Raw genomic sequence first — 14,568 nt, 5'->3', positions numbered from 1 at the left:
AAAACTGAGGCTAAGAGATGGGAAGGAATTATGAGCACAGGACAGCACCAGGCCAGGGGAGCTGTGATCTGCTGTCTCCTGTGGCTCAGCAGCCCAGTAAAAGCACCCACAGCTGGCAAAGTGCTCCATCCACACATATCAGGGGGTTGTTGATCCTACATAATCCCTGTCTGATGTCCTGACCAGCCTACTTTCAACAAACTGTACCCCAAGCAGCAAGATGAGACCTTTCTTCCTGCTAATTTGTGTCTTCTGTCCTCTAAATCTTTCCTTTTCCCATCAGCACATCCAGTTCCCTCCCTTTTACCCACATCTACTTCTCACATTTCTTTATGCAACCTTGGAGCTCCTTCCTGCTTCTGCCTTGTCTCTCTCTCCTTTTCTAGGCTCTCTAGAGGTCTGGAGGGGTGTTAAGTGTCAGGAACAGTAGGCAAGAAGGTGACAGCTTCTCAGGTATGGAATGACAAGGAGAGATGTGGTCCCATGCTGTGGGTTTGTTCCCTCTATTTTGACTATATTGCAACTCCTGCTGATTAAAAGAGCATAACTGCATTGTGCTAACACGGGTTGAGGGAGAGCTAAGGGTGGGCATTTGGACCCTTTCTTTCAGGCTGAGTGAATTTATCCAGGATCTGAGAGTCTGCTTCTGGATTATTAATTTATTATGAATGGTGGTATGGAAGCTGCTGAAATTTTTAGTTTTTCACATGTGCACCAGAGAACTTGCACAAAGACAACTCGAAAGGCAATTTGCAATTCCACAACAGTAGCCAGCAAGGGTTTTCCTGTGACAAAAGTCACCTGCTCTGTTCCACGAGGCATTTTTACAGCGATCCTTCCCATTTAAGGAATGTTTGTCCAGGAGGGTGACGATTTGTATCACGACAGGATTTAGGCAATATAGCTGAGATCAACCTACTGTTGCACTGAGCCCTGTGGTTACCTGCGGTGAGACACTGCCCTCTCTCACAGAAACGAGACTCGATTCTACACATATTTAAATGCCTGGCAGCCACCGAAGCGTTTATTTGGACGTCACTGTTTAGGTGAGCAGCAGAGCTACGGGAGAATCTGGGGCTGTAAAAGTGAGGGGATAAAGGTTCTCTGTCTCACTGGCAGAGTGTCAGTGGCAGAGCAAGAAGGAGACTCCGTTTTCCGGTGGCTGCTGGAGAAGCAAAGTGACCCCGACTTTGTAGCCAGGGAAACACCAGCCTTCATTTGGAACATTTAAACCAAATCGGTGAAGATGATGATTTATTGATGACCCGCAGGACCGTGGACGTGCGGCGGTGAGAGGAGTGGGGAGGTTCCGGCCTGAGCCCCCGCTCCCTTCTCAAGTTGCGGCTGTTTCCCAAAGATGCTGCGAACTCCGGCCCGGCTTGCGAGCTAGCAGACATCCCCCGTGTCTTCCCTCGGCTGAGCGGCCACCACTCGGATGCTGAAATAAGGTCAGGACTGCTCCGTCAAGCGATTAAAATCGCGGGCTGAGCGAAGGCTCTGCGTCCGGGAGGCAGCGCGATCCTCCCCGGCGGCAGCATCCCGCCTGCCCGGGGCGGAGGGAGGGAAGGGAGAAGAGGGAGCCTCGCCCCAGCGGCTCCGGCTCTGCGCCGTGGGGTCAGCCACCGGGGAGAGCCAAGGGAGGATGCTCCGCGGACATGGGAGAGCCGCCGAAGCCGTAACACCGTGCTTCCATCCCCGGCTCTGAGGAGGAGGAGGAGGAGTGGGAGGGGAGTTCCGAAGCCACTTTGGGCGCTGCGCCGCTACGTGCGGGAGTCTGTGCGGAGCATCCTCCCGGCAGCCCGAACGCGGGTGCTCTCCCCGCTCCCCCGTGGGTGATTCCCCTTTTCCCGAACGCTGCTCCAGCCTCCGCAGCCGCTCCCCGGGCGAGACGGCGGCCAGGTGAGCGGGGCCGGGCACGGCGGGGCCGGGCCGGGCTGCGGCCGGGGCTCCCCTCGGGCTGCACCCCTCGGTCCTCGATGCCGGGAGGTGCGGGCCGGGCCAGGAGCTGAGGATCTCCTCCGGGAGCTGCCGGGCCGGGCTGGGGGTCCCGGGAGGGGGTGTGTGTGTCATGTCCGCCGGGGGGAGGCGGCTGGGAGAGAAGCATCTCTTCAGCTGCGATGTAACTTGTGTTTCGGAGCGCAATTGGCGCCAGTGTGGGGGCTAACAGTGAATTATCTGTTCCCCAAGAGGCCACGGGGGCTGCCCGGCCGGGGGTGTTCGCCCTTCCCAGAGCGGCTGCAGCGAGCCCCTGGGGCTGGGCAGGCTCCGGGAGAGCGGCTGTGCGTCTGTCCGGAGCACCCCAGGTATTGCTCCTGGAGTTAAATCTGGCTCTGCCTGTGCGCGGAATTCATTTACTGCCCCCGTTCCTCCAGGGATGAGAGTGCCGCTAGTAAAAGGGTCAAGCTTGCTCTTTAAATGTCACTCTTTTTTTCTTCTAAAAAGTGTTTATAATTTCAGCTACCGATTTTATAGCTCCTGAAATACTTTCATTTCCCACCACTGGCACATTCACTTTTTTGAGTGGGAGGATATACTTTCTTTAAAATAGAACTTTAACAATACCCACTCCTTTCAGCGAGGCACGTGTCGCCTCCTGACCCCAGCAACTTCACTCTGACAAAAGAAAAGCTGGAAATAATCACTTAAGAGATGCGACTTCGCCTGTTTCAACAAGTTGCTTTGTTCTCTGCTCGAGTAATTTCCTCCAAGGCGCGTGGTCACCGTCGTTAGCAGAGGATGGGGCGATACGAGCGATGTTAAATTAAACCTGCAGTCACCGGGGATTAATGCACGGGCATGACATCACCGACAGCCAATGAGGGGATGGGTTTGGACACGTACTGACCCAAACTGTCTTCCAAACCGGTGATCCTGCCGTGCTCCTGGGGAATGAGCACAGTTTGTGCTTTCCTAGCACGGTGCCTCTGTGCTTCTCAGCCTTGTGTCCTCCTCTGACATAGTCACGATTCATGAGGCAGCCACACGTGCGTGGGTTAGTCTGGTTGAAGGTTTCACTTCTCGGGAAGAGATTATTGAAAATGGGCATATCAGTGCCCTGGCACAGAGGGAGCTGATGTGGCAGAGCTGGTTGCTGGCAGAGTGGAAACAGCCAAGGAGTTCCCAGCCCTTGTGGCAGGAGAACTGCCTGAGCAGAGTGTTTGAGCACACGGGGCTTTCACCTGTAGTAAATTCCCTTCCTTTGCCTGACTGCTCTGAGAAGAGCTGCTCCCGTGGAGATGGGTACAGACTCCGTGCCGGGGGAGTGAGGAGGGACCCCGTGCAGCCAGGTGGATGCTGCCGTGGCTGCTGAGGCAGGAAAATGCCTTGTCCTGCTGTGCCAGTGGCTCCTGCTGTGCTCTTACCTTCACCTGGGCGCCTCCGTGCTGCCAAGGTCCAGCAGGTCCGAAGCCCTTGGCCTCAGTTCCTGTCACTTTGCCCAAGGGTTACTCAAAAACTCGGGGTAGCTTTTGGAGAATCACAACAAATGTTGCCTGGCATGGTCTGGCTCCTGAAATGTTCATTTCGGAGTTCAGGCTGCCTCTTCTGTCTAATGTTTCCTTAACCTTCATCATTTGCTGCAGGCTCATCCAATTCCCCTGCAGGTCAGGCAGGGGCTTCCCCACGGGCTGTGCAAGACCCTTTTCGTAACTATCACAAATATTTGCGCTCAAATCACTTACATTTCTGTTTGCTAGAATTCTCAGTGCTATAACGTAATTTTTTTGGGTCCAGACTTCGCCCCTGAAGTCTTTTAATATTTTTGGTTGTGATTTGTATGTAGGTACACACACAGAGTCCCTCACCAGTGCCATTGCATCAATAGCCCTTTGCATTGAGGGACCCACACGGAATATTAGCAATATGACTGACATGCCTCAGAGCTCTGTGTAAGATCCTTATGCCTTCATTGCCAATAAGACGTGACAGGATACATCTAATGAATTACCTTTAAATTAGAAAGCAGTAAACAAGCCATTATTGGATTAGAGGAGTATTAAAATTAGAAGAACGTAACCGTCTTTTGATATCCTGTGGCACATTTTTACCAGCTAGGAAATGATATGGGGAGGTGCAGAGAGAGAGAGAGAGAGGGTCTCTAGAGAACTGTAATGATTTTCATCTGTGTGAAATAGATTTTTTTTTTTAAATGCTATTACTTAGTGTCTTATGTTTAGATGATGCTGTAGCAGATTTCTTTTTTTTTTTTTTTTTTTTCCCCTTCTAGTTTCATATTGATGTTTGATGTATTGGTCTGAGTGACTTCAGTACTTGTGGAAGATAGAGGTTTGATGTCCTCTGATTGCAAAAATCTCCCAATTATTGAAGAAAAACACAGGCAAAAGGAAACAAGAGGCTTGGTGATAGATTTTAGTCCAATACTGAAGACCTCTCTGCCTTTCCAGGGTGCAGAGATTCTCTGGGTTCATGCCACTTATTCCATGGCCCTTTGCCTCAGCTGTTCAGAAGGCTCCTCCAGCTCTGGTGATTGTGGAATATTATTTAAATAGCATTAAAAAATTCACCTTGACTTCCTTGAGTTTTATATAAATTGCTAAGGGTCCGCCAGATCTCCTGGTCACACAGCTCAGGTGCAGGTGTCAGCTGGTGTTGCCTTCCAGATGTGAGTACCCTGGATTGGATCCGAATTGGCAACTGGTTGGTGGTACTTGGGAGCAGCCCCTGATCTCCCCATGCCAATCTTTTATTAATTGAAGGCCAGCACCTGCTGTCCTCTCTCAGGCAAAGCTTCCCAATTAAGGACTGGGCTGAGAGTGAAAAGGGCAGAATTTGGCCAGCACTCCTCCGGTGTTAGGAAAAATTGTACATGGAGAAGTAAATAGTAAAAATACTTGATGGAAAGCAATTAATTCTCAGCCTCGTGTAAAATGAAGGTTCTTTTGGCGTCTTGAAATTATTGTGGTTTTGTAATTCCACCTACCTTGGCTGGCCATTGAAAAAAAAAAGCCATTGTAAAAAGCTCTTAATCCAGAACTAAATTTGCATTTGTGAGTTAAAAGAAAAAAAATTGTTTTGTTTGGACTACCAATATTTTACAACTCTCTAAGGCTAATCTTTTATTCTTTTAAACTCACTATCAATATGAATATGGAGCAGCAAGATACCTTTGAGTCCTAAGCCTCGTCCCAGCCTCTGGAGGAAAACCTTGAGCATAATATATTGTCCTGGATTTTGGAAGCACACTCAGAATAAAGATCTCTCCTACACAAATGATTTTCATCCGAGGTATTGGATTTTCCTTGCCTCTCTCTCAGAGTTTATGGCCCTGGGACTCCTTTTCTCAAGGTCTAGTAGAACTCCTTCAGCATCTCTTTTCCCCTTTGAAAATGTGATAACCATCGCGCCGGCGGCCGCTTTGAAGCCGGTGCCGGCCCCGCGGATCAGGAGATCACAGCGCACTTTCACCTGGGGTCAGGCAGCTCGAACTGAGCTGCTTTGCAGTGCCAGAGCATCCCGAGTGCCTGCAAGGACGGGGATTTCTGTCGGGCTGTGCCACCGAAGCCTCTTTGCTATTCTGAAGAGGCTTGTGAGGAGGAACAAAGGGCGGCGGGTTTCACCCATTTTGCTCTGTTTTATGTTTTTCAGCAGTTGTTTTGGAAAGGCTGTGAGCTGAAAGGCTGATTTCCTCAGGCTTGGTACAACTGTGCCAGAGGAAAGCTCAAATGAGGGAAAGTAGCAGCGGGTATCTCCGTGACTCCAAAGGTGACCCGTTGTTTTTATTCCCCTTTCTGTGGTGTTTCAATTTCAGTTACACTTCACAGGGAACATCTGTGAATAAAAACTCTGGTGGGGTCAGGTCTTTCTCCTGGAAGGATATTTCCCTTTGCACAGCACCAGTACAACTTTTCTTCTTCCTTCCACAGCAGTTGTGCTGCATGTGCTGTGAGGTATAACAAGGAGAAATATATTAAGGGGGAGCAATCCCACCCTTGGTGCTACAGGATGGTAAAAGATGGTTAAAGAACTTACTCCCCAACCCTCAGTGCAGAGCTCTTGCTCCTTTTCTATTCTCCAGCCTCTTGCCAAGCATGACTCAGTGATGCGCTACATCCCTTTGAGCTGAAGAACATGGAATCAGCTTGGACTTTCAGGTTCTGGAAGCAACAAACCTTTTCCTGATAGAGGAGAGAGCAGAACTCGGTGCTTTAGCTCTTTAAGCATTTGTAGGGTTTTTTTTTCTGAGCCTGCAAGAGGCTGCTGACTGCTAAACCAGAATCATTTGAGTAATGCCTAGACATGGATAAACCAATTAAGAGGAGTTCTTTCAGCTTTTTAAAACAAATTGCAAATTTCAGGTTCGTATTTGCATAATTCAGGTTATTAATTCATGTGTTTGCATTTCCTAAACTGTGTGCCAAATTCCCATTTTTACACTGATCTCAGTGTAAAGGGGAAAAGATGGAAATTGAGTTGTTGTAGGAAGTACTAAGTGAATTTTCTTTTCAACAAAATTAAATGAGCTTTTTTTTTTTTTTTTTTTTTTTTTTAATTCTGTGTCAATTCGTTGTCACCTTAAGCATTCGGTGAGAAATCCAGGAATTCTTAATTGCCAGGGTACCCAACCTCTCCTTTGTGCATCTCTGGGATTTATACATATTGCAAGTTAATAAAGCTTCCAGCATCCATTCTGTGCATGTGTAATTAAGGAGTGAGTGTGCCTCGATGCCCTTTGCTGTGTTACATGGATTCCAGTGGTGAGGACAATGGTATTTTATGCTGTTGAACAAAAGCAGGAACATCCCTGCACGAGTGAATCTGTTTGAAGGACCAGGCTGTGGCTGCTTTAGTCTGGAGAGCAGTTACCCTCGGATTTTCTTGCAGCTTCCATCATTCACTGAGAGTTATGTGTGTTTATGATAGTCTGATCAGCAAACACAAGTGTGTTGCAGATGCAGATATATTGGGAAGTGCAGCGGTTTACATTAATGGGGAGGATTTATCTTGTTGCAGTGTTGAATTTATGTTGCCAAGCTGTGATATTTCCCCATTTCAAAAATGTTATATTGCAGCAAGCTGATATCAGGGTGATAAAATAAATGTTTCTTTTATAATTCAAGCCACTGTAAGATGCTAATAATGCTGGAGACAGGAAGAGAAACGCCATGTTTCAGAATTTAATGTAATGCATCCGTATTACAATTTCCTGGCAAAATTAACTTGGCTTGGACTCCTGAATGGAACTTCTTGTTATGTTTGAACTATTAAACAGGTGTGGTTGAGTTCTTTAATGGAAGTATGGTTCTATGACACAAGTAGGGAGGTGAATGTGCCTTGCTTAAATTAAGTCTTTGGGACTCTGTTCCCTATAATTTACCAGGGCTTGTAGTGACAGAAAAAGGGGGAATGGCTTTAAACTGAAAGAGAACAGGTTTAGTTTGAATATTGAGAAGAAATTCTTCCCAGTACGGGTGGTGAGGCTGTGGCACAGTTTGCCCAGAGAAGCTGTGACTGCTCCATCCCTGGAAGTGTTCAGGACCAGGCTGGATGGGACTCCGAGCACCCTGGTGGAAGGTGTCCCTGCCCATGATGGGGTGGGGTTTGGAACTCTAAAGTCTCTTTCAGCCCATACCATTCCACCATTCTAGGATAATTCTGAAAAGAAATTAGAGAAGTGATGGTCTCTTCACTGGGCTTTTGGGAAGCCCATGTTCCTTGCTGGTTTCCTTTCAATTTCCTGGCAAATGCTCAGCAGACAGGGTTACTGGGGAGGAAAGAGGGCTCATCCCTTCCCCTCTGCTGTTACCTCCTCCTCTCGCCAGTGCCAGGGTCTGTGGCAAAGCCAGGGCTGTACTCAGGTTACACACTTGCTTTATTCCTTATAGAAAAAAAAAGAGACTGTGAAGGAAATCTTCATAATCCTAATGACAGAAGGTGGTGTGGCTGCCCTGGGGCATTGCCTCCTCCCCGAGGAAAACTGGGATAAAGCTGGAATTGCCCCCTCGTGGATCCAGGCAGGTAGAAGCCTGTTCCTGGCTGTCCGCTGGGATCCTGGTGGCTGTGTCACTGTTTGTGCTGAGCACTGCCAGTTTGGTGGCTCTGAAGCACCACGCTTGGAAGTCAAGCGCTATGAAAATTTCCCCAAACACAGATCCACAGCAATGAGTGGACCTGCACATAAAACAGGCCATTGAGCCTCAAAAAAGGAATAGTTATTTTGTGGAATACACAGAGATTGTCTTGTGTGTGTGTTCCTGTTGCATTACTCAGTTAAACAGTGCCTCTGAACCTCTGAGTTAAAGCCCATTGTTTGGAAGCACATCACAGAGTAATTGAGATTGGGTTGTTTAACTGCAAAGTACTGCTGCAAAGTAAGAGTTTAACTGTGGAAATGCCTGCCAGTTATGTGTGTGTGGGCTTCACTGGGGCTGAAGGAGGAAAAAGCAAAAGAATTATTTTAGTACTAAACTACCCCTGTTGTTTTGGTGAGCTTCTGAAATGATTAATTCTGGTTCTGTTTAATTATAGATTTGTTTCTGTTCAGGGACCACTGAAAGAACAAAATTTTGTTGGGTCAGGTTTTTAAAAACCTGTGCTGATCATCTTAATTTAAGAGAGTAGCGGGTAAAAAGGACTATCCCTCCTTTTTTACACCATATTGTCATGGAGAGATGGATCTGGGGTGAAATGGGACAACTTCTGGAAGAATGAGTGTAACCTTCCACCTGAGAAATGACACTTGGTTAAGTGTTAGAAGTTAATTGGTATATTGAGCTTATCCACACACTTAAGAGCATTTCCCTCCAGAACATTTCCTCCTTGCAATGTTTCTAATGGATTTTTGTGAGGTATATTTCAGTATAGCAATAGAAGAATAGTCACAGAAGCTGTAAACATGAATAATTATGATTTATAACTCTGAATAAGGGGCAGCCACTTCAAGTGCAATTAGTGCAGCCACTTTAAATACAATTACTCACCCTCCAGTGTGTATCACTCACCTGTGAAATGCTTCAGGTGAGGTTTCCTCACTGGTTGCACCCCAGACTGAGATAGGCAGTGGTTTGGGGTGGATGAACAGGGAGCTGCTTCCTCCCAGTGTCTTTGCAGACAGCTCTAGGAATGAGAAGGAAAACAGATAATTCAAGCAAGACTCCTGGGTTTTGCATGTGCTAAACATCCTTTTTCTTGAACATGTTCTTCAGCAATGGATAAACTATTACTGCTAAATCTTGCTTGGAAATGTAGTGGAGACAGTCAGCTCTTTGCAATTAGCATATTTGGAATATACATAATTGTGTTATGGCTAAAGGTCTGATCTACCTTCTGTGTTTTCCTCATGTAAGAGGAAAAATAAAGCCTGAATAAAGCCAATTTAGTCTTATTTTATTTTTTTCCCTACAGAAGAAACATCTTCTGTTACAGTTAATGAGCACCGTTGTCTTTTGTTTAAAGTCTTTGTTACAGAGGCTTAGAGCAAAAGGGCTTTAATAATAAAAAGACCTTCATCTCTGGAATGTCTGTCTAATAATAGCCTGTATGATTTAAGAATAATGCTGTAAAATAATTGGCTTTCAAACGAATAATTTTGTATAACTAATTGGAGGGCAAGTGGAAAATCTGCCTCCTCCAAATAAACGTGTTTTGTCTCTTTAAATACCCAAACAATTTTTTTCTCCTATTTTTCCACCCTCAAGACAATAATAATATCAAATCTCATTCAGGTTGTGCTTAAATATGACCAAACTGATAATTACATTATTACAGAGAAGGGCAGGATAGCTGGAGGATATGTACAAGGTGCATTAGTACTGCAAATAGAAGCTGATTTACTTATTGATAGTGGAGACACGTTTTAGTCACTTTATAGAATTAACAATTGATCAGCTTGTTAGGTTCTAGTTCTTCATAAGCACAGCATGTTTATTCATTATTGTCATTACATGGTGCAGGCAGCCGAGGTCATGATTAGCAAGGCAAAATCTAAAAAAATTCAAACTTCATTAAATTTAACTTTTGCAATGAGCAGTTTCTGAGCAATGCACCAATTCTCACTTCTCTGACATAAATACAACTTATACCTGCCTGGCTAATTTGCATCTCATTAACATTTTTCAGAACCATCAGATCTATTTGTTTTGCCAAATGCCAGCGATTCAGGCTTGTAAAAATTGTAATAAGATGGGCAACATAAAAGCATTGCTTTCAAATTGCCTTGGTCACTGTAAATATCCCCCAATCTGCAGCTCTGGAACTGATAAACGAAACACGCTGCTGGAGGGGAATGGGAAGATGTTATTCCAATAAATATATCCATGATTGTTTGTTACTAAGGGTAAGTTATGTTTTGTAAATCAGCATTGACTTAGGCTTGAGCAAACCCGATAGCAAAAATTCCCACAGAGGCTTCTCCTGCTATTTATGACTAATATATTAAAGAAGATAAATAGTCATTTTTAAAACTTGTTACACAGTAGGATTGAACACAAGAGGAAACCATTTCACAAATCTGAAACTTAAGGTCACCTTGAGAAGAAAAGGACACTCTGGATGACTAGAAAAAGTCTGTTTCCTCCAGAAATTGAGATTCAAAGTTAACTCTTTTCACAGTGTCTTTTATAAAGCTTTAGAATCCCAAGTGTAAAACCAGGGTCTGTTTTGATGTGCAAATATTACAAAACTGTGTAGTGGATAGGCACTTAGACACTCGCATCTAACCAGTGCTACAGATGAGCTTCCAGTCTCAGTGATAAATAAAATGCAGAATAATAAGTAATAAAAAATAAAAACCAGAATAGAAAGCTTTTTTTTTTTTTTTTTTTTTTTTTTTTTTTTTTTTTTGCTAGTGGTTTTTATAATATAATCCAGAATTAGAGCTGAACTTTCTAAAATATTTCATTAGACAGTTTTAATTATTTTCTACCATTTCCTTTTTTATTTGTAAGCATTTTTAAAAAATCACAATGTCTATTTTAGTCGTACTGAACACTATTAAGCCTTTGGTTCATAATTCAGACTTTTAGGAGTATGAAAATGTGCTCAATAGCGTTTTCTTAGGGCTTGTTAATAAAGTTAATGAATTTTTTTTTTTCTATTAGTCAGTCCTAGCATAGATAATACTGCTCCCTTGTTTGAGCTGTAGCAAATCAGGACAACATTGATTTTCTTTAAGAGATGAATAATGAAAGACCTACATTCTTAAATATGTAGATAAAGATAAGTAACTTAATTAAAAAATTATCAGTGGAAGGTAGTAAGATGAATTAGCTGTTTTAATTTGTTGTATATGTCAATAAGCTGTACCATAACCCGGAGTTTTACATAAAATCCATTTATGATATCTTTTTCTCCAATTTTCAGTGTAATTTCAGAGTGTCTTCGGCTGCTAATCCTTTTGGAAATCTCCCCTGTCTCGGGAGCATTAAATTCTCGGAGCTATCTGCCCTAACTTCAGCTGTGTAGGTGTTGACTCTGCAGATGTGTAATGTCCAGAGCAGTGCAGCCTGATGAAAATAGCTCTGCCCTGATCAATAGTGATGTTTACAGGCTCTGTCCTCGGCGGTGAAGTCAGGTTAAGGAGCCTGATTGTTTTCCCAGGGACTGGCAAATTCCGCTGTTTGATCACATGTGCTATGAATATCCCAGCTGGAGAAATTCCAGCCTGAATTGCCTGCTATTTTTTGACTAGCTTTACAAATTATACATGATGAAAAAAAGGGACGTCTCGGGGCCTCCGTCTTTCCTCCGACGCTGCTTTTAAAATCCAGGAGGCATCATCAGGGTACACAGGGCAGAGGAGGAGCTGGGAGGAGGAGCTGCTCTATTAAGATGTGGCAGCTGATGTTATTAAAGGAGGAGACAAACAGGCTGGTGCTGGAAGGGCTCCTCTGTGTCTCACACTCAGGGTTTTTTTTTCAGTCTCACATTAGTGGAGCAGGCACCCACACGAGTCCCACTGGTGGGTTCTCTGGTGGGAATAATGATGTGCATGGCGTTGCACCTGGAGTGAGGCTTCCACAGTCCTCATGCTTTGAGTCTAAGGGATGAGTCCTGCTGGTTTTCAAGCTTGAATCTCAAATCTCAGTGCAGCTACAAATGCATCATTTGACAAGCATGGCTGAGCCTCTGCCTCAGGCTCTTGGGTCACTGCCTTTCTGTGGCAAATGCATTGTCCAATGCCTGGGTTGGAGTTTAGTTATTCCTGTCGTTTTTAGGCATCTCGCTTTGGTTTCTAGGGTAGGACAGAGATGCTTCACACAGATCTGCAGATTTTGCCTTCTCCTAACTCGGGGCTGTCCTGTGTGAAGTGACTCAGCTGGGTGCTGGGAAAAAAGGGGCAGCTTGTAGGTGGGCCATACTGTAATGGGAAGGGGTTGGGGAGGCTTTACAGGATCTCTGGGTAGGGCATTGCTTGGCAGACAGGACAGGATTTGAGCAGGATGTCTCTGCAGAGCTCCCACAGGATGGTTTGACAGTAAAATGAGATTTGGGCAGCGAATTTTACTCTTTCTGCTCCACCCAGCATCCCCCTGCAAAACTGCAGAGTGCTGGGGATACTCTCGCGCTTCAGGCTTTACTTTGTGTTACCTTGCTTTGCCTCAGGTCAAATGCAACATTTTCTTGGGGCTCAGTGCCTGTCAGCACAGGAAATCTAAAATTCTCAGTGCCCAGGGTTCCAACAGGGACACGCACCTTGGGACATGAGTGGCCAGGGGATCCCAGATAACCTCCAGCTGTTTCGAGACTGTTGGAATGGAACTCAGGCTGGGCTTGAGCTCTGTGTTCAGTGAGCTCTGCTGACTTCTCTTGAGTGGAGAACAGGAAACTTCAGAAAGCAATTCTTTCCAGTTAGGGTGACCGTCACAGGAACATTTCATTATTGAATTAGAAATTTTTCATATTCTTGAAGACTAAATGCTGAGGCCTTCAGGTTAAAAAGGCAATAGATTATTTATGCTATGCTGCTGTTCTCAGGTGATAAATTGGATGGTGCTATTGCAAGCAGCGAAACAATTAAGAATTCTGGTACAATTGAGAAGTCAAATTAGAAAGGATAAAATCATGGTTTAAGAAACCAGCTGTCTTTGGCTGGAGAGCAAAAATAATTTAAAATGATAAACCATACCCTCCACTGGCCATTTTTTCTGGTTTATACAGCAATATCAGAGTTCCAAGTGGGTTCTTCTGTCTTTCTGACACACAGCTGCTACAAGACACCTTATACTCACAAGTACTCATCAAAATCATACAATCTGAATGAAGCTGAGCAAACAAATACCCAAGTAGCTGATCTATTTGCTCAAAGCCACCAGCCTAGAAAAAAGAAAAAGGACCAAGAAGGTAAAATAAGGGTGGTAGCACTCTCTGGAAAATGTCCTTTGGGTTTGGCTCACCAAACAATTTCTGTGAGCAGAGAAGTGAATTTTTTCTGCCAACTTTGTTTGTCAACTTTAAGGGAGGATAGAGGTGGACAGGACTCCCTCCATGGTTTCAAAATGATATATTAGACTACATTGGCAGTACACAACTCTGTGAAAATGCAGGGTTTGCCTAGTGCAAGGCACAGCTCTAAATTAAAAACGTGAGTCTTCCTTTTTAGATGTGGTGGCGCTCTCTGGTGAGTCAAGGTTTGGCTGCCTGCAGCCTCTCTTGTTAATGTTAGCCAAGATATTTGTCATTTGCAACGAGGGGTTTCAGTTGGTGAGGGAAAAATATAAATCCAGTGAGTAATTTTTTCCATATTTTTCTTTAAATTAGTGTTGCCGTTTCTCATTTAATTAGTGACCAGTACCAAAGCAGAATACTTAAATTCCTGCTCTGGCCCTGACATGTAGCACTTCTTAAATGAAAGCCGTTTCTAATGTAAACCAGTCCTGTGTCTGTCTTTGCTGTCTTGCCTCTTGCCAGGCCACGGAAATTGTGTGTGCAATAACCCTGGAACCTGAACGAATGGTGCAACCACTCCATGGGCCTCCTTAAAAACACATCTCACAGTGCAGGAAGCTCAGGTGGGAACAGTTACACTGAGAGAGTTCCACTTTTGTGCTCCAGTTCATCAGTCTTTAAAGGGACGCTAGTAGGTCAAATGGGTACAACACTGATCCGTGGACAGGAAGAATCCCTTTTTAAAGTCATCACAATTCACCTCCAATGGGCAAAAAGGAAATAAAATAGAAAGATACAGTCACTGGGGTCCTGGTGGGGGAGAGCTTAATTAGCTGAGCACTCACACACTCTTTAGAGATCTGTCCCTTAGAGTCCATAAGGGATTTGCAGTCCATTACTTTTTCGGAGGGCAGGTTCCCTGCCATGTGACAGTGACAAAACCTGTCTGTCCCCCAGTCTCCTACCAAAGGCTCCTTGTTGTGTAACTGCACCTCAGGAACAGCCAGGACATTGCCTGGCCATCACCTGAAAGACAAATACCTGCGGGGCAGAACAGCAGCAGCTGTCTTAGGACGCTGCTAAGTGCTCATGACTGATTTTATTGGGGTACATTTGAGTTACAAGCAGTGTACTATTAAAACTCTGTGTGGTAGTAGTAAATGAGGCACACTGAGGGGAGATTTTCATGGCATTTTTGGTAGGGAAAGCTTCTGGAAAGTTGTACAT

General features: G+C 44.9%; 1 protein-coding gene and 1 long non-coding RNA gene across 3 annotated transcripts in view; both read left to right on the top strand.

Moving 5' to 3' along the window:
* The first annotated feature begins 1,374 nt into the window (after positions 1-1,374).
* TAFA4 (TAFA chemokine like family member 4) overlaps positions 1,375-14,568 on the top strand; it is a 69,115-nt gene continuing 55,921 nt past the window's right edge. For both annotated transcript variants that reach the window (XM_066195614.1, XM_066195613.1), the window contains exon 1: positions 1,375-1,448. The gene's annotated coding sequence lies outside the window, so the exon portion shown is untranslated. The remainder of the gene's footprint in view (positions 1,449-14,568) is intronic.
* LOC136296482 (uncharacterized) lies at positions 4,773-6,474 on the top strand. The gene is made up of 3 exons (XR_010722945.1): positions 4,773-5,006; positions 5,116-5,244; positions 5,605-6,474. It is a non-coding gene; the product is annotated as an uncharacterized lncRNA (long non-coding RNA).

This window comes from Chamaea fasciata, unplaced genomic scaffold (genome assembly GCF_029207755.1).
Source record: "Chamaea fasciata isolate MVZ Bird 193981 ecotype frontalis unplaced genomic scaffold, bChaFas1.0.hap1 SCAF_13, whole genome shotgun sequence".
Lineage (NCBI taxonomy): Eukaryota > Metazoa > Chordata > Aves > Passeriformes > Sylviidae > Chamaea > Chamaea fasciata.
This window is presented reverse-complemented; position numbering and strand designations above follow the sequence as displayed.